The sequence below is a fragment of the Polypterus senegalus genome, chromosome 8 (genome assembly GCF_016835505.1).
Source record: "Polypterus senegalus isolate Bchr_013 chromosome 8, ASM1683550v1, whole genome shotgun sequence".
NCBI classification, from domain to species: domain Eukaryota; kingdom Metazoa; phylum Chordata; class Cladistia; order Polypteriformes; family Polypteridae; genus Polypterus; species Polypterus senegalus.
Genome location: NC_053161.1, coordinates 179,498,004 through 179,512,176, shown reverse-complemented (window position 1 = coordinate 179,512,176; position 14,173 = coordinate 179,498,004). Strand labels below are relative to the sequence as shown.

The window sequence follows — 14,173 nt, the reverse complement described above, 5'->3', positions numbered from 1 at the left end:
ACATCTTCCATGACGTTCTAAAATTCAAAAGTTGCCATCTTCCAGTAACAAGTCCACTTACAGACGGAGTTAAAGGACAACGCAAAAATGACTCGCAACTACAAATCAAACCTGACGAGTGACGTGTGTCGTAAAACATTCGACATGCGCAGAACAAATCGGGCAGCGTCGTGAAATGAATTTTTAATTAAGCACAGAGCGCGTGCGCGAGACAAATCGGATGGGGACTCATGTCGCAAAGTAAAAAAACGCAGATCGGACAGGGTCGTAATAGTAAAGCTCTGCGCATGCGTGCGCATGCGCGCGCAGATCGGGTAGGCACCGCAGATCGGGTAGCGACACACGTCATCACACACCACGGTGCCGCTTAATCTGTTTAACGCATGCGCGAACCCTTTACGGTATGTTAGGCTTTCAATACGCCTGCGCGCGCAAATCGGGTAGCGACACTCCCTGCATTGTAGCGACAACTGGAAGAAAGGAAGACTGGTGGGGATGAGGCAGGAGTTTCAACGAGGTTAGAAAGTTCTTCATCGCCGACAAACGGAGGGTAAGTGCTTCTGGTTTTGGGGGCGCACTTTATGGATGTGCGAGTTTTAATCCGCTCCACTCAGATTTACATCACGAGACTTGAGTGAGAGGCGCACGGTGCGTTCGTGTTCTTCAGCTCAGCAGCGGACTTTGCTCGAGTGAATCCCCCTGTGGCCTTCCACATGCTGTTGTTCATTGGTGTGTGTCTCCGATTCATTTCACGTGGTCGAGTCCCATTTTTACTTTAAAGCACCCAGAAGCAACTTGCTTCATAAATCAAAAGACCGGAGTGTCTTTATGATGTTCGGTTTGCTGTGTCCCTTTTTGACCTGCGCCACTGTGTTATCAGACCAGACCAGTTTATCGTTCAGGTGAACCCCCAGGTACTTCTAGCTCTGCACCACTTCTGTGCTCTCCTCCCCAATGGCGACTGGCCTCTGAGGCTCTTTGGCTCGCCTGAAGTCCACCAGCAGCTCTTTTGTCTTACTGATGTTGAGTTGCAGAGCACACAGAGGGCTGGACTGGCAAGAATGTGTCAACCCAGTTGAAGATCTGCTTCAGTTCATTAGCTCTGCTCATGTTACCTTCCTCTGCATATTTTACAGCTGCCAATGATGATCGTCACCCCATTGCACACTTCCTTCATATTGTTTTGTTGTAACTTGTGGTCGCGTTTTTCTCTGTAGTGGACTTTCCCCTCACAGAGCCGTCTCTTCAGTTCTGACTGCACCACCTTCATTTCATCCTTATCTCCAGACCTACTGGCTCTCTTCTTCCTATTCATTAGGCTTTCAGGTTTTTTGTGATTCATCGTTTGTGTTTGGGGAGACAGCACACTGCCTTTGTGAGAACTGTGTTATCCACACAAAGGTTGATATAATTTGTGATACTGTGGCTGAGACCCCCAATGTACTGGCTGTGTGAGTCACAAAGCATAACCCACTCAGTGTTCTTAAAGGTGTCTTTCAGAGCCTCCTCAGCTTTTCTTGTCCATTCCTGAATGGTCCTGGTGGTGATTGGCAGCTGCTGGACAATGAGTTTATATGCAGATATGAGCTGTAACAAATTATGGTCTTATTGGCATAAAGGTTGCAAAGCATTTAACATTGGCGCACAGCAAGTCCAGGGTCTGGTTTTCCTTTGCTGTACAGTCCACAAACTAGTTAAAAATCAGTGAGGGTGGAGGAAAGTGAAACGGGGTCAAACACCCCTGGAATTGCGATGAGAGCGTTGGGATGGTCAGTAGAGAATTTGCTTCTTACAGAATATACTGTGTCTGTTGTGATTGCCGCATCTGCCGAAGTAGAATGGCATGTGAAAACTCTCTCATCATTTAATAAGATTGTAAGCCACCCTCCCAAAAAAAACACTACATTCACGCCCGGTGCTTTAATAGTAATGTGTCCAGTGTTGCATCGTTTTTCATTCTCAACAATGGCAAGTCCACCTTCTTTCTTACTCCCACTTTTGTTCCTGCTTCTGTCCATCCACATAATTTTAAATCCATCCAGTGCACCCCCAGAGTCTGGTGTTTCAGCTCTAAACCTCGTCTTACTGAAGCGCATAAGACTATTGAGTTTGTATTCCCTTTGGCTCCTGACCAGCTGAGAGCTCATCCATTTTATTCATCATTGATCTTTCATTGCCCGGAAGGCAGCTACAGTTTGTGCTTCTTGTCTTGTTGTGCTCTCTTTTCCTCAGCGTCCACTCTGTAGCTCTGCTGGGAGCTTAGCAATTAGATCGGGCACTCTGGGAGACAAAGGGCGCAGGTCCAGCAGTTGCTGTCGCAGGTAGGCGAGTCAAACCTTCCTGACCACTTCGGTTATCCAAGATCTCCAGAAAAAAAAAAAAAAAAGAAATAACAACAAAGAAAACCAAACACAGGTGCTGCTGTTATGCATGGCCATTCGTGGCAGCACTGGATGTTACTTTTTAAAATCCATGAATTGCTTGAACGAACAATTATGTAAAAGTTTATTTATTTTTCTTTTGTTATGAAATATGACAAACTCCCACGTTTCATTGCTAAAGCCAAACCAGTAATGCCTGTTAGTGAGTATTAGATAAGCTAATAGAGATTTGTGGTTTCTGTTACTACCACCCAGTTCTACCTGACTGAATTTGAATCGCAGCCTGAGTTTTTTTTAAGTCTCTATGCAGTTTCCTTGTCTGGTCTTTAATTCTTATTTTCTCTGCATTTCTAAATATGCTCAGGTTTTGAAGCCTGGCAAGTCTAACTTGTCTTGGTGTGGTCGTTGACTTGAATGTGAGTGTACCCTATGGTGGTCTATAGCTATTTCCTCACCTGTACAGTTACTCTGGTTTTTGCCCCAATTTGTTTTGTACTGGACTATGGTGGTGAGGTGGAAGCTAAGTCCAATTTGGGTGACTGCTACACGTAACTGTATCATGCAGAGCCCACCCAGGCTGTGTGGGTCACCCCTCTTATGTGAACACCACTGTCAGGACTAGAATTCCTCTTCTGGGCAAGACCCACTTTCATTAAATTTAAGGGTCAATAATGAGATGTTCTATGTCTGGCCCTCCACTGATGATTACCCATAATATATTGGTCCTTCAGGATCTCATCTACAGACAATGGAGCTCTAGGGAAGACTGAGGCACATGAGACCTCCACCATGCCAACATCACTGATCTAGTAGGTTCTAGAGCAAGATATGGCTTGTCTCTATAAAAAATACTCCAGGTTATGTGCAAAATCTGCTTAACTGTGCACATTCTGGGTAAGTTAAGCATATCAATACAGTAATCTCTCCTCGATCCAGAACCCCCCCCCACGATAGATGAAAATCCGCGAAGTAGAAACCATATGTTAGTATGGTTATTTTTATATATTTTAAGCCCTTAGAAACTCTCCCACACTGATAACATTATTGGAGCCCTCTAGACATGAAATAACACCCTTTAGTCAAAAGTTTAAACTGTGCTACATGACAAGACAGAGATGGCAGTTCTTTCAAACAAATAAAAGAATGCAAACATATCTTCTCTTCAAAGGAGCGTCGTCAAGAGCAGAGAATGTCAGAGAGAAAAGCAAACAATCAAAAAAATCAATACGTGCTTTTAAGTATGCCGATGCACCAAGATAAAAGCGGCATTTTTTAGAGGAGCGTCTGTATCCTCTAGGCAAACAGCATCTGTGCAAACAGCCCCCTGCTCACACCCCCTCCGTCAGCCAGAGAGACTGAGAAACAGAGAAAAGCAAACAATCAAGCACCACGTGGGAAGCATATCGATTATCATTGAGGAGTTTTAGTTAATATGTAATACGTGCTCTGATTGGGTAGCTTCTAAGCCATCCGTCAATAGCGTCTCTTGTATGAAATCAACTGGGCAAACAAACTGAGGAAGCATGTAGCATAAATTAAAAAGACCCATTGTCCACAGAAAGTGGCGAACCAGCGAAAAATCCGTGATATATATTTAGATATGGTTACATTTAAAATCCGGGATGAAGTGAAGCTGCAAAAGTCAAAGTGCAATATAGCGAGGGATCACTGTACACCATGTCATTGGGGGAAAAAATAATGCATATTCTTTGTGCCATGTTCAGACATACAGTATACAGTCTCTAACAAAAAAGACTTAATACTTAGTGGAAAACCCTTGTTTGCAAGCACAAAGGTCAAACGTTTCTTGTAATTGATGACCAAGTTTGCACATTTTAGGAGGAATGTTGGTCCACTCCTCTTTGCAGATCATCTCTAAATCCCTAAGGTTTCGAGGCTGTCTCTGTGCTACTCTGAGCTTGAGCTCCCTCCATAGGTTTTCTATTGGATTAAGGTCCGAGACTGACTAGGCCACTCCATGACCTTAATGTGCTTCTTCTTGAGCCACTCCTTTGTTGCCTTTGCTGTATGTTTTGGGTCATTGTCGTGCTGGAACACCCATCCACGACCCATTTTCAGTTTCCTGGCAAGGGAAGGAGATTGTCGCTCAGGATTTCTCGATACATGGCTCCGTCCATTTTCCGTTAATGTGATTAAGTTGTCCTGTGCCCTTAGCAGAAAAACACCCCAAAGCAAAATGTTTCCACCCCATGCTTGACGGTGGGGACGGTGTTTTGGGGTTCATAGGCAGCATTTTTCTTCCTCCAAACACAGCAAGTTGAGTTAATGCCAAAGAGCTCTATTTTGGTCTCATCAGACCACAGCACCTTCTCCCAGTCACTCTCTGAATCATTCAGGTGTTCATTGGCAAACTTCAGACGGGCCTGCACATGTGCCTTCTTGAGCAGGGGGACCTTGCGAGCCCTGCAGGATTTTAATCCATTGCGTGTAATGTGTTTCCAATGGTTTTCTTGGTGACTGTGGTCCCTGCTAATTTGAGGTCATTAACTAACTCCTCCCGTGTAGTTCTAGGATTCTTTTTCACCTTTCTCAGAACCATTGACACCCCACGAGGTGAGATCTTGCGTGGAGCCCCAGAGCGAGGTCGATTGATGGTCATTTTGTGCTCCTTCCATTTTCGAACAATCGCACCAACAGTTGTCACCTTCTCTCCCAGCTTCTTGCTAATGGTTTTGTAGCCCATTCCAGCCTTGTGCAGGTCTACAATTTTGTCTCTGACATCCTTGGACAGCTCTTTGGTCTTTCCCATGTTGTAGAGTGTGGAGTCTGCTTGATTGATTGATTCTGTGGACAGGTGTCTTTTATACAGGTGACTAGTTAAGACAGGTGTCCTTAATGAGGGTGACTAATTGAGTAGAAGTGTCTAACCACTCTGTGGGATCCAGAACTCTTAATGGTTGGTAGGGGTTCAAAAACTTATTTCCCTCAATGAAATGCAAATCAATTTCTATCTTTTATTTAAAGTTATTTTTTCGATTTTCCTTTTGTTGTACAATCTGCCACTGTTGAAATAAACCTACCATTGAAATGATACTGTTCTGAGACTTTTCATTTCTTTGTCATTGGACAAACTTACAAAATCAGTGAGGGGTCAAATAATTATTTCCTCCACTGTATTTACTTTAAGTAAAACTAAAAAAATGGTACAATGAGGGTAGTAACCCTGGTCTTAAGTTGGCTTCTTGAAAACAACAAATGGTAGTTTTTTCTTAACAAAAAGAAGCATTTCTGCCTTTTCACCAGCAAGCCTGTTTCTCTTTTCATTTACTGTATTTGAAAAAGCTTAAGGGTGTTCGATGTCTGCACTGATATATATATATATATATATATATATATATATATATATATATATATATATATATATATATATATATATATATATATATATATAAACAAATACCAAAACATGCAGTTTTAAAGTACAATTGTATGACTGCCTAACTGTAACATATGCACACTGTACCTTAAAGTAGATTACATCCTTATTGTATTTACTGCAATTTCATTTAAAATTAACACTTTTACTTTAAATTAAGCAGTCTTTTACAGAAGAGGGTTACTAGCTACTACCGCTTTATCGCGGTGCATCGGCATACTTAAAAGCACGTATTGATTTTTTGATTGTTTGCTTTTCTCTCTGACATTCTCTGCTCTTGACGACGCTCCTTTGAAGAGAAGATATGTTTGCATATATATATATATATATATATATATAACTGCTCAAAAAAATTAAAGGAACACTTTGAAAACACATCAGAAATCACATCATTGCCACATCGTTTGATGGAAATGAAAATGATCAACCTACAGAGCCCTGAATTCAAAGACGCCCCAAAAATCAGAGTGAAAACATGATGTGGCAGGCTAGTCCATTTTGCCAAAATTTAATTGCAGCAACTCCAAATTGTACGCAGCACTTTGTATGGCCCCTGTGTTCTTGTATACATGCCTGACAACATCGGTGCATGCTTCTAATGAGATGACAGATGGTGTTGTGGGGATCTCCTCCCAGATCTGGACCAGGGCATCACTGAGCTCCTGGACAGTCTGAGGTGCAACCTGGTGGCATTGGATGGACCAAAACATAATGTCCCAGAGGTGTTCTATTGGATTTAGGTCAGGAAAGTGTGGTGGCCAGTCAATGGTTTCAATTCCTTCATCCTCCAGGAACTGCCTGCATACTCTCACCACATGAGGCCAGGAATTGTCGTGCACCAGGAGCCACTGTACCAGCATAGGGTCTGACAATGGGTCCAAGGATTTCATCCTGATACCTAATGGCAGCCAAGGTGCCTTTGTCAAGCCTGTAGCGGTCTGTGTGACCCTCCATGGATATGCCTCCCCAGACAATCATTAACCCACCACCAAACTTCTCATGCTGAATGATGTTACAGGCAGCATAATGTTCTCCATGGCTTCTCCAGACCCTTTCACTTCTGTCACGTGCTCAGGGTGAACCTGCTCTCATCTGTAAAAAGCACAGGGCACCAGTGGTGCATCTGCCAATTCTGGTATTCTATGGCGAATGCCAATCGAGCTGCATGCTGCTGGGCAGTGAGCTCAGGGCCCATTAGAGGACATGGGGCTCTTGGGTCACCCTCATGAAGTCTTTCTGGTTGTTTGGTCAGAGACATTCACACCAGTGGCCTGCTGGAGGTCATTTTGTAGGGCTCTGGCAGTGCTCATCCTGTTCCTCCTTGCTCAAAGGAGCAGATACTGGTCCTGCTGATGGGTTATGGACCTTCTATGGCCCTCTCCAGCTCTCCTAGAGTAACTGCTTGTCTCCTAGAATCTCCTCCATGCCCTTGAGACTGTGCAGGGAGACACAGCAAACCTTCTGGCAATGACACGTTGATGTGCCATCCTGGAGAAGTTGGACTACCTGTGCAACCTCTGTAGGGTCCAGGTATCGCCTCATGCTACCAGTAGTGACACTGACTGTAGCCAAATGCAAAACTAGTGAAGAAACAGTCAGAAAAGATGAGGAGGGAAAAATGTCAGTGGCCTCCACCTGTTAAACCATTCCTGTTTTGGGGTCATCTCATTGTTGCCCCTCTAGTGCATCTGTTGATAATTTCATTAACACCACAGCAGCTGAAACTGATTAACAACCCCCTCTGCTACTTAACTGACCAGATTAATATCCCATAAGTTTCATTGACTTTATGCTATACTCTGATTAAAAGTGTTCCTTTAATTCTTTTGAGCTGATCTCTCTTTGAGATGATTGTTTCATATATAATATATATATATATATACATTTAACATCTGTCAAAATATTAAAGAACATTTAAAACAATCAGATTTAAATGATGTTTTATTTTGAGGAAAAAAAACATAACCCAGCCCTGAATTCAAATGCCCCTAAACTAAAACTGTGTTGGCAGCTAGCCAATTCTGCAAAAGCTGAATTGCAGCAACTAATTGAGCTTTTAGCCTCTGATGAATTTTGCATCATCCTTGACAATTTGATGCAGCTCTAATGAGGAAGATTTTGATGGGTCTCTCCAGATCTGGACCAGAGCATCCAATGGTTAGGTCTGAGGTGAACTGGTGGCACTGATGGACCAAAACTAATGTCCCTTTCGCTATTGAGGTGTGAAGTGTGTTTGGGCATTGTCATGTTCAATTCCAGATCGTCCTCAGGACTGCCTGATACTCTAACAGATGGAACTCTGGAATTTTTGGCACCAGGAGCCATGAATCAGCATCTATCGAAGCCTCCAGGTTTCATCCTGAACCAACTCGCAGCCAATCCTTTACAGCCTTATGCGTTGGTATATGTCATGATATGCTCCGACAATCATTAACCCACGCACTAAACGGACATTTGCCTTGAAAGTTCAGCACATAATTTCTCCAGTCCACAAGACCTTTTCCCAATTTTGGGTCAATCATTGAGATGTTTCTACTGTAAGAGCACAGGGCACCATTGTGCATACAGTGGTTATCTTGGAAATCTGCCAGCAGGCTGTTTGCCAGTCTGCTTTAGGTGAGCGACAGCGCCTTGGTCACCCTAGAAGGAGGCTCTTCGGGTTCGTTTAGGACATTCCGGCCAGTGGCCTCGATGGTCTTTCTGGCTCTGGCAGTGCTATTGTTCCTCCTGCTCAAGGGAAGGTTCACTCTTCGATGGGTTTTGCACCTTCTTGGCCATCCTCACTGTCTCATATGTCAGCTTCTAGAACTCCTCTACCTTAGACTGACTGAGACACAGCAAACCTTCTGGCAATTGTGCGTATTGATGTGCCATCCTGGAGAAGTTGGACTACCTGTGCAACCTCTGTAGGGTCCAGGTAGCCTCATGCTACCAGTAGTGACACTGACTGTAGCCAAATGCAAAACTAGTGAAGAAACAGTCAGAAAAGATGAGGGAGGGAAAATGTCAGTGGCCTCCACCTGTTAAACCATTCATTCCTGTTTTGGGGCTCATCTCATTGTTGCCCCTCTAGTGCATCTGTTGTTAATTTCATTAACACCACAGCAGCTGAAACTGATTAACAACCCCTCTGCTACTTAACTGACCAGATTAATATTCCATAAGTTTCATTGACTTAATGCTATACTCTGATTACAAAGTGTTCCTTTAATTTTTTTGAGTGTGTATATATATATATATATATATATATATATATATATATATATATATATATATATATATATATATATATATATATATATATATATATATATATATATATATATATATATATATATATATATATATACACATACATACATACATACATACACCGTGTGGTGTGTTTTTTTTGTGAGGTCAAGGGGCTGTGCTTACATGCATGTTTTGCAGTTTAATGTCTGCTCAATGAATCAATGAAAGCAACATTCAATTATTTAGTGAAATAATGTTGACAAGCCTGAATTATATCGGTCGACTGTAAAATGTACACGGTTGCCCGATTTCGATATCATAATTTTTAATGAACATCAGCTGATAACAATACAGTTCCCGATATATTGTGCATCTCTGCTATTTATGATGGTGTATGTTTGTGTGGAGCATTTACTTCCACAATATAAAGTTGATAAATGTGAAACTTGTTGCTTCCAGTTGTTGAAAACTGCAATACAATTTTGTTTCAGAGATTTTAATATGAAGCCTGTAAACATTCATTTAGACTTTTACCATTTAGCTGCTGTCCCCTGTCATCAAGCCCCCTTTGTTCAGAAAACGCTGAATGCCTCTGTCATACATGTTGTATGAGCCAAGTTGTATATTAATGTTTTTATGTTCAGTTAATTTGAAAATGTTAAATTTATTCTGTAGCTCAAGATTAGTTTATATATTAAGAATAGGACTAGATAATTATTCAGTTCTAATAGGGTATTGTTACTTTAAGAAAGGGTGCTGGGTAGTGGGAATTAGGAAGTTATTGTGTGGATTGAACAGGCTGTGGAAACACTCGGTTTTCTTACCGTGTCTGTCTTGAGTTTCATTTTGACCATGGACATATCGATCCATTATCCAACATGCAATATCCTAACTACACGGTCACTGGGGGGTCTGCTGGCACCAATCCCAGCCAACACAGAGTGCAAGGCAGGAAACAAACCCAGGCAGGGCGCCAGCCCACCGCAGAGCGCGCACACGCACACACTAGGGACAATTTAGAATCGGTAATTCACCTAGCCTGCATGTCTTTGGACTATGGTAGGAAACCCACACAAACATGGGGAGAACATGCAAACTCCACAGGAAGGACCCGGGAAGCAAACCCAGGTCTCCTAACTGTGAGGCAGCAGTGCTACCCACTGTACCACCGTGCCACTCGACAGTGGAAATATATAATGTGGAAAATAAGTGTTTTGATTTTTATACAATAACAGTGGAATAATGTGAAACACCAAGGAGTGGACACGCGTAAGTTTCTGCCGTAGCCACGTTTCGCACCTACGGTTGTATTTCCTTTATTTGCTGTGTTGACTCTGTGGTACTGAGCAGTTCAGTTCTTATTCCTGTTTTAGAATTTGTGTAAAGCGTCTTTTGATGGTGTCTGCTGTAGGAAATGTTAAGCTTGTTGCTACCAACATCATGTCTTCTAAAAAAAATTGATTCGTTATTTGCTATATCTAGCAAGATGAATGTGTGGTCTTTAAGATACCATCTCGGCTTGTGCACTAGCTATTCTTCAGCAAGGTCAGGGCTAATGTCACCCTCATCCAACTCCAATTCAGACAAGTCTTCCACCTTTCCAATCAAGAACAATTGCCCCTCGGAGTAAAGCGAATGCTCCAAAGTCTGTTACGGCCAAACCCCGTAAGCTATGGACAGCCAAAGTTAGGTCCAGGCTGAGAGCTGTAAGCTTGATGAGATGATTTGTGTCTTATAAGGTTTTTTTAAAGGAAGGAATATAAGCCTTGAGATTGGTTTCTTGAGTTTGCATAAGTCCATCCTCTCGGCTGACCACTGGTGCAAAGTTCTGTCCAACAGTGTTACTCCTCCTTGATTTATGGTCCTTTGTTTGAACTCGAGTGTCCATCTTGTGTCTCTGAGAGACATCCCTGGATGTTAACATGGTCTGGTATTGATTGTCTTATCAGGTAAGTCATGAAGGCTGCATTCAGGCGAGGGGCATGGCCATGGAAACTGAGCGTTTTTAGCTGGCAATACGAGTGTCTGGCAGCAGCATTTTTAAACAGGACTTGTGTTCTAGCCATGTTAAAAATGGTAATGTCAGTCTGTCCTACACTGCTGTTGACAGAGCTTTCCAAAATAAAGACGGGTTGATTGTCACTCTGTACACTGGCCTGTCCCACACTATCCCTCATCTCTCTTTTTTCTGTAAGTATGCTTTCACAACTCTTGACAATTGGTAGCCAAAATTCATTTTTCAAGTTGAAAACCTGCTCTTCAGTATTTACACCTGAAAACTAGTGGTGGCTGATGCTGTTGGTTTTCCTTTTGATCCGATACCAGGTGATACTGAGGCCAGCATTGGTGATACTGATACTGATGTGTCATCTTGTAGGAATGGTTAATAAAATCTCAATGTGTGTGTGTGGACGTCAAAAGGTCACATTTTAAACACTTTGCATTAGTGGACTATTACATATGGTGCCAAAGATCAGACTTGTTTACTTTTTTTTTATTAACAGACATTAGTATACGTGTTCAGTTCCTCCAAACGATCTGTGAAAGAACAAAAAGCGTTAGTGTTAGATGTTCTTTTTTTTACTGTAAAACTTGCAAAACTCTAAAAGTACATGGTGTGAAGTGTAAAATGTATAATAACAAAGCAAATACCAAGCGAGCGTCACTTTCAGATTCATCAGATCTCCTTCAGTTTCCCTGTCCGTTTTAGTTGCACTGCATGAAGACAGATTCAGTTTGTCATCACTGCTGATGAGAGGCTCCCCAACATCGTTGCTTATATCCCTGGCAAGAGCAGGCAACACTTGGGCTGTGAAAAACTAGGGAAGCCATTATTAGTGGGCACTCCTACAGGTGAGAGGAGAAGATGTACCCGTACCATTGAACGGGTAACACTTGGGATTTCTGCTTTTAGCACAACCCGAGTGAAATAAAGCTAATTTTGAGGATTTCATTTTTTTTTTTTTTTTTAAAAAACAAAATAAACATGATAAATTTCTAAATTAATCAGATCAGTAGGGCAGCATTTTTTCACTTAAGAAACATAGCAAAAGTTAGACCTCTTATATCATTGAAAGATGTTGAGAAATTAGTTCACTCTTTTGTTTTCAGTCGACTAGATTACTGTAACGCACTCCTCTCAGGACCACCCAAAAAAGACATCAATCATTTGCAACGAGTGCAGAATGCAGCTGCTAGAATCCTAACTAGGAAAAGAAAATCCGAACACATTTCTCCAGTTTTGATGTCACTACACTGGTTGCCTGTGTCATTCAGGATTGACTTTAAAATACTGCTTATGGTTTATAAAGCCTTAAATAATCTCGCTCCATTTTATATATCAGAATGCCTGACACCTTGCATTCCAAATTGTACCCTTAGATCCTCAAATGAGTCTCTTCTTAGAATTCCAAGAGCTAAACTTAAAAGGAGTGGTGAGGCGGGCGGCCTTCTGCTGTTATGCACCTAAAATCTGGAATAGCCTGCCAATAGGAATTCGCCAGGCTAATAAGGTGGAGCACTTTAAAAAAAACTGCTGAAAACACATTACTTTAACATGGCCTTCTCATAACTTCATTTTAATTTAATCCTGATACTCTGTATTTTCAATTTATTATCATTAACTATTCATGGTGGCTCTAAAATCCGTACTAACCCCTACTCTCTCTGTTTCTTTCATGGTTTTCTGTGGTGTTGACCAGCACCACCACCACCTAATCAAAGCACCATGATGTTCCTGCATTGATAGATTAAAAGCCAGAAGTCTACATGACCATCATCATCAAGTCATCATCATCAAGATTTTATTTTTTCTCTCTAGCTTTCTGGAGCTTTTTTTTTCTGTCCTCTCTGACCATCGGACCTTACTCTTTTTCTATGTTAATTAATGTTGTCTTATTTGAATTCTTACTTTCTTATTTTTCTCTTTTCTTCATTTAAAACACTTTGAGCTACATTATTTGTATGAAAATGTGCTATATAAATAAATGTTGTAAGATTGAAAATGTGTTCTAAAGTTTGTCAGTTCATCAAGCTATAAACATAATTTACTCCTTAATTTTTAATTTTTACCTTGTGATGTTAGCTCTGTAAGAAGCTGTTGTAAAGACACAAGTGGCTCTTGCAAAGGTGGTAAAAAGCAGCACCTTGAGTATTTGTTGGATGTATTATGCTCAGCAGGCCAGTATAGTGCATGACAGTGTTTGCACTGCTGGTCTAAAGTCCCAATGTTGTACTCTTGGACAGGAAGACAGGAATTTTGAACGTGATCAATGAGACCTTGCATATGTTCTGTTCTAAGTTTTGCTTGATTCGATTTAATAGATGTTTTGCTTCAACTTTTAGATTACGTATGAATAATGTAATGTTGCAATAGACGTTGAGATGACAGAAATGGGCTAAATACATGGGAACGTATGGCAAATTTTGACCTGAAATACTGTGTGGGTGTTATTTGTTTATCAGAATTTGTGTGTGTCATATTGTACAACCATCCTGTTTTACCATCAGGAATGAGCAAAGGACCTGCACGTGGCGATTTATTTGACAGAAATGATGATTCGTGATTTGATTTTGGATGTACACGAATATCTACTGTTTTTGATGTCTCCGTCTTTTGAAACTATTATCACAGACATTTCATCACATGTTGGTTTATTATAAATTCAACTGTGATCTTTTGGATTCATATAGAAATCTGAGAATTTCCTTGTCCGTGTTTTGCAGATAAATTTTGTGTAAACTGCGATACTTTTGGACATAGGGATTTGTATCAGTTATTGGCGGTATAGCGTCTAATACGGAGTGGTGGCTCTGAGGCTAGGGATCTGCACTGGCAATCGGAAGGTTGCCGGTTCAAATCCCGTAAATGCCAAAAGGGACTCTACTCTGTTGGGCTCTTGAGCAAGGCCCTCAACCTGCAATTGCTGAGCGCTTTGAGTAGTGAGAAAAGCGCTATATAAATGTAAAGAATTATTATTATTACATCAGACCATTTAAGTCTTTCGATTCTATGTTGCATCACTTATTGGTTAACATAAATATACACCTTCCTGAATTGTGGCGTCTTTGGAATTAAACTTGTTGTAGCTTTTAATTATTGTAGGACCACAGATTCTCATAGCATATGGTCCTGAATCTTGTAAATCTGTTTTGAGCATTG

General features: G+C 41.3%; 1 protein-coding gene across 1 annotated transcript in view; it reads left to right on the top strand.

The window, feature by feature from the left end:
- The first annotated feature begins 375 nt into the window (after positions 1-375).
- The window catches only part of LOC120533549 (zinc finger protein 502-like), a 44,429-nt gene continuing 30,631 nt past the window's right edge, over positions 376-14,173 (top strand). Inside the window, exon 1 of the mRNA XM_039760483.1 lies at positions 376-550. The gene's annotated coding sequence lies outside the window, so the exon portion shown is untranslated. The remainder of the gene's footprint in view (positions 551-14,173) is intronic.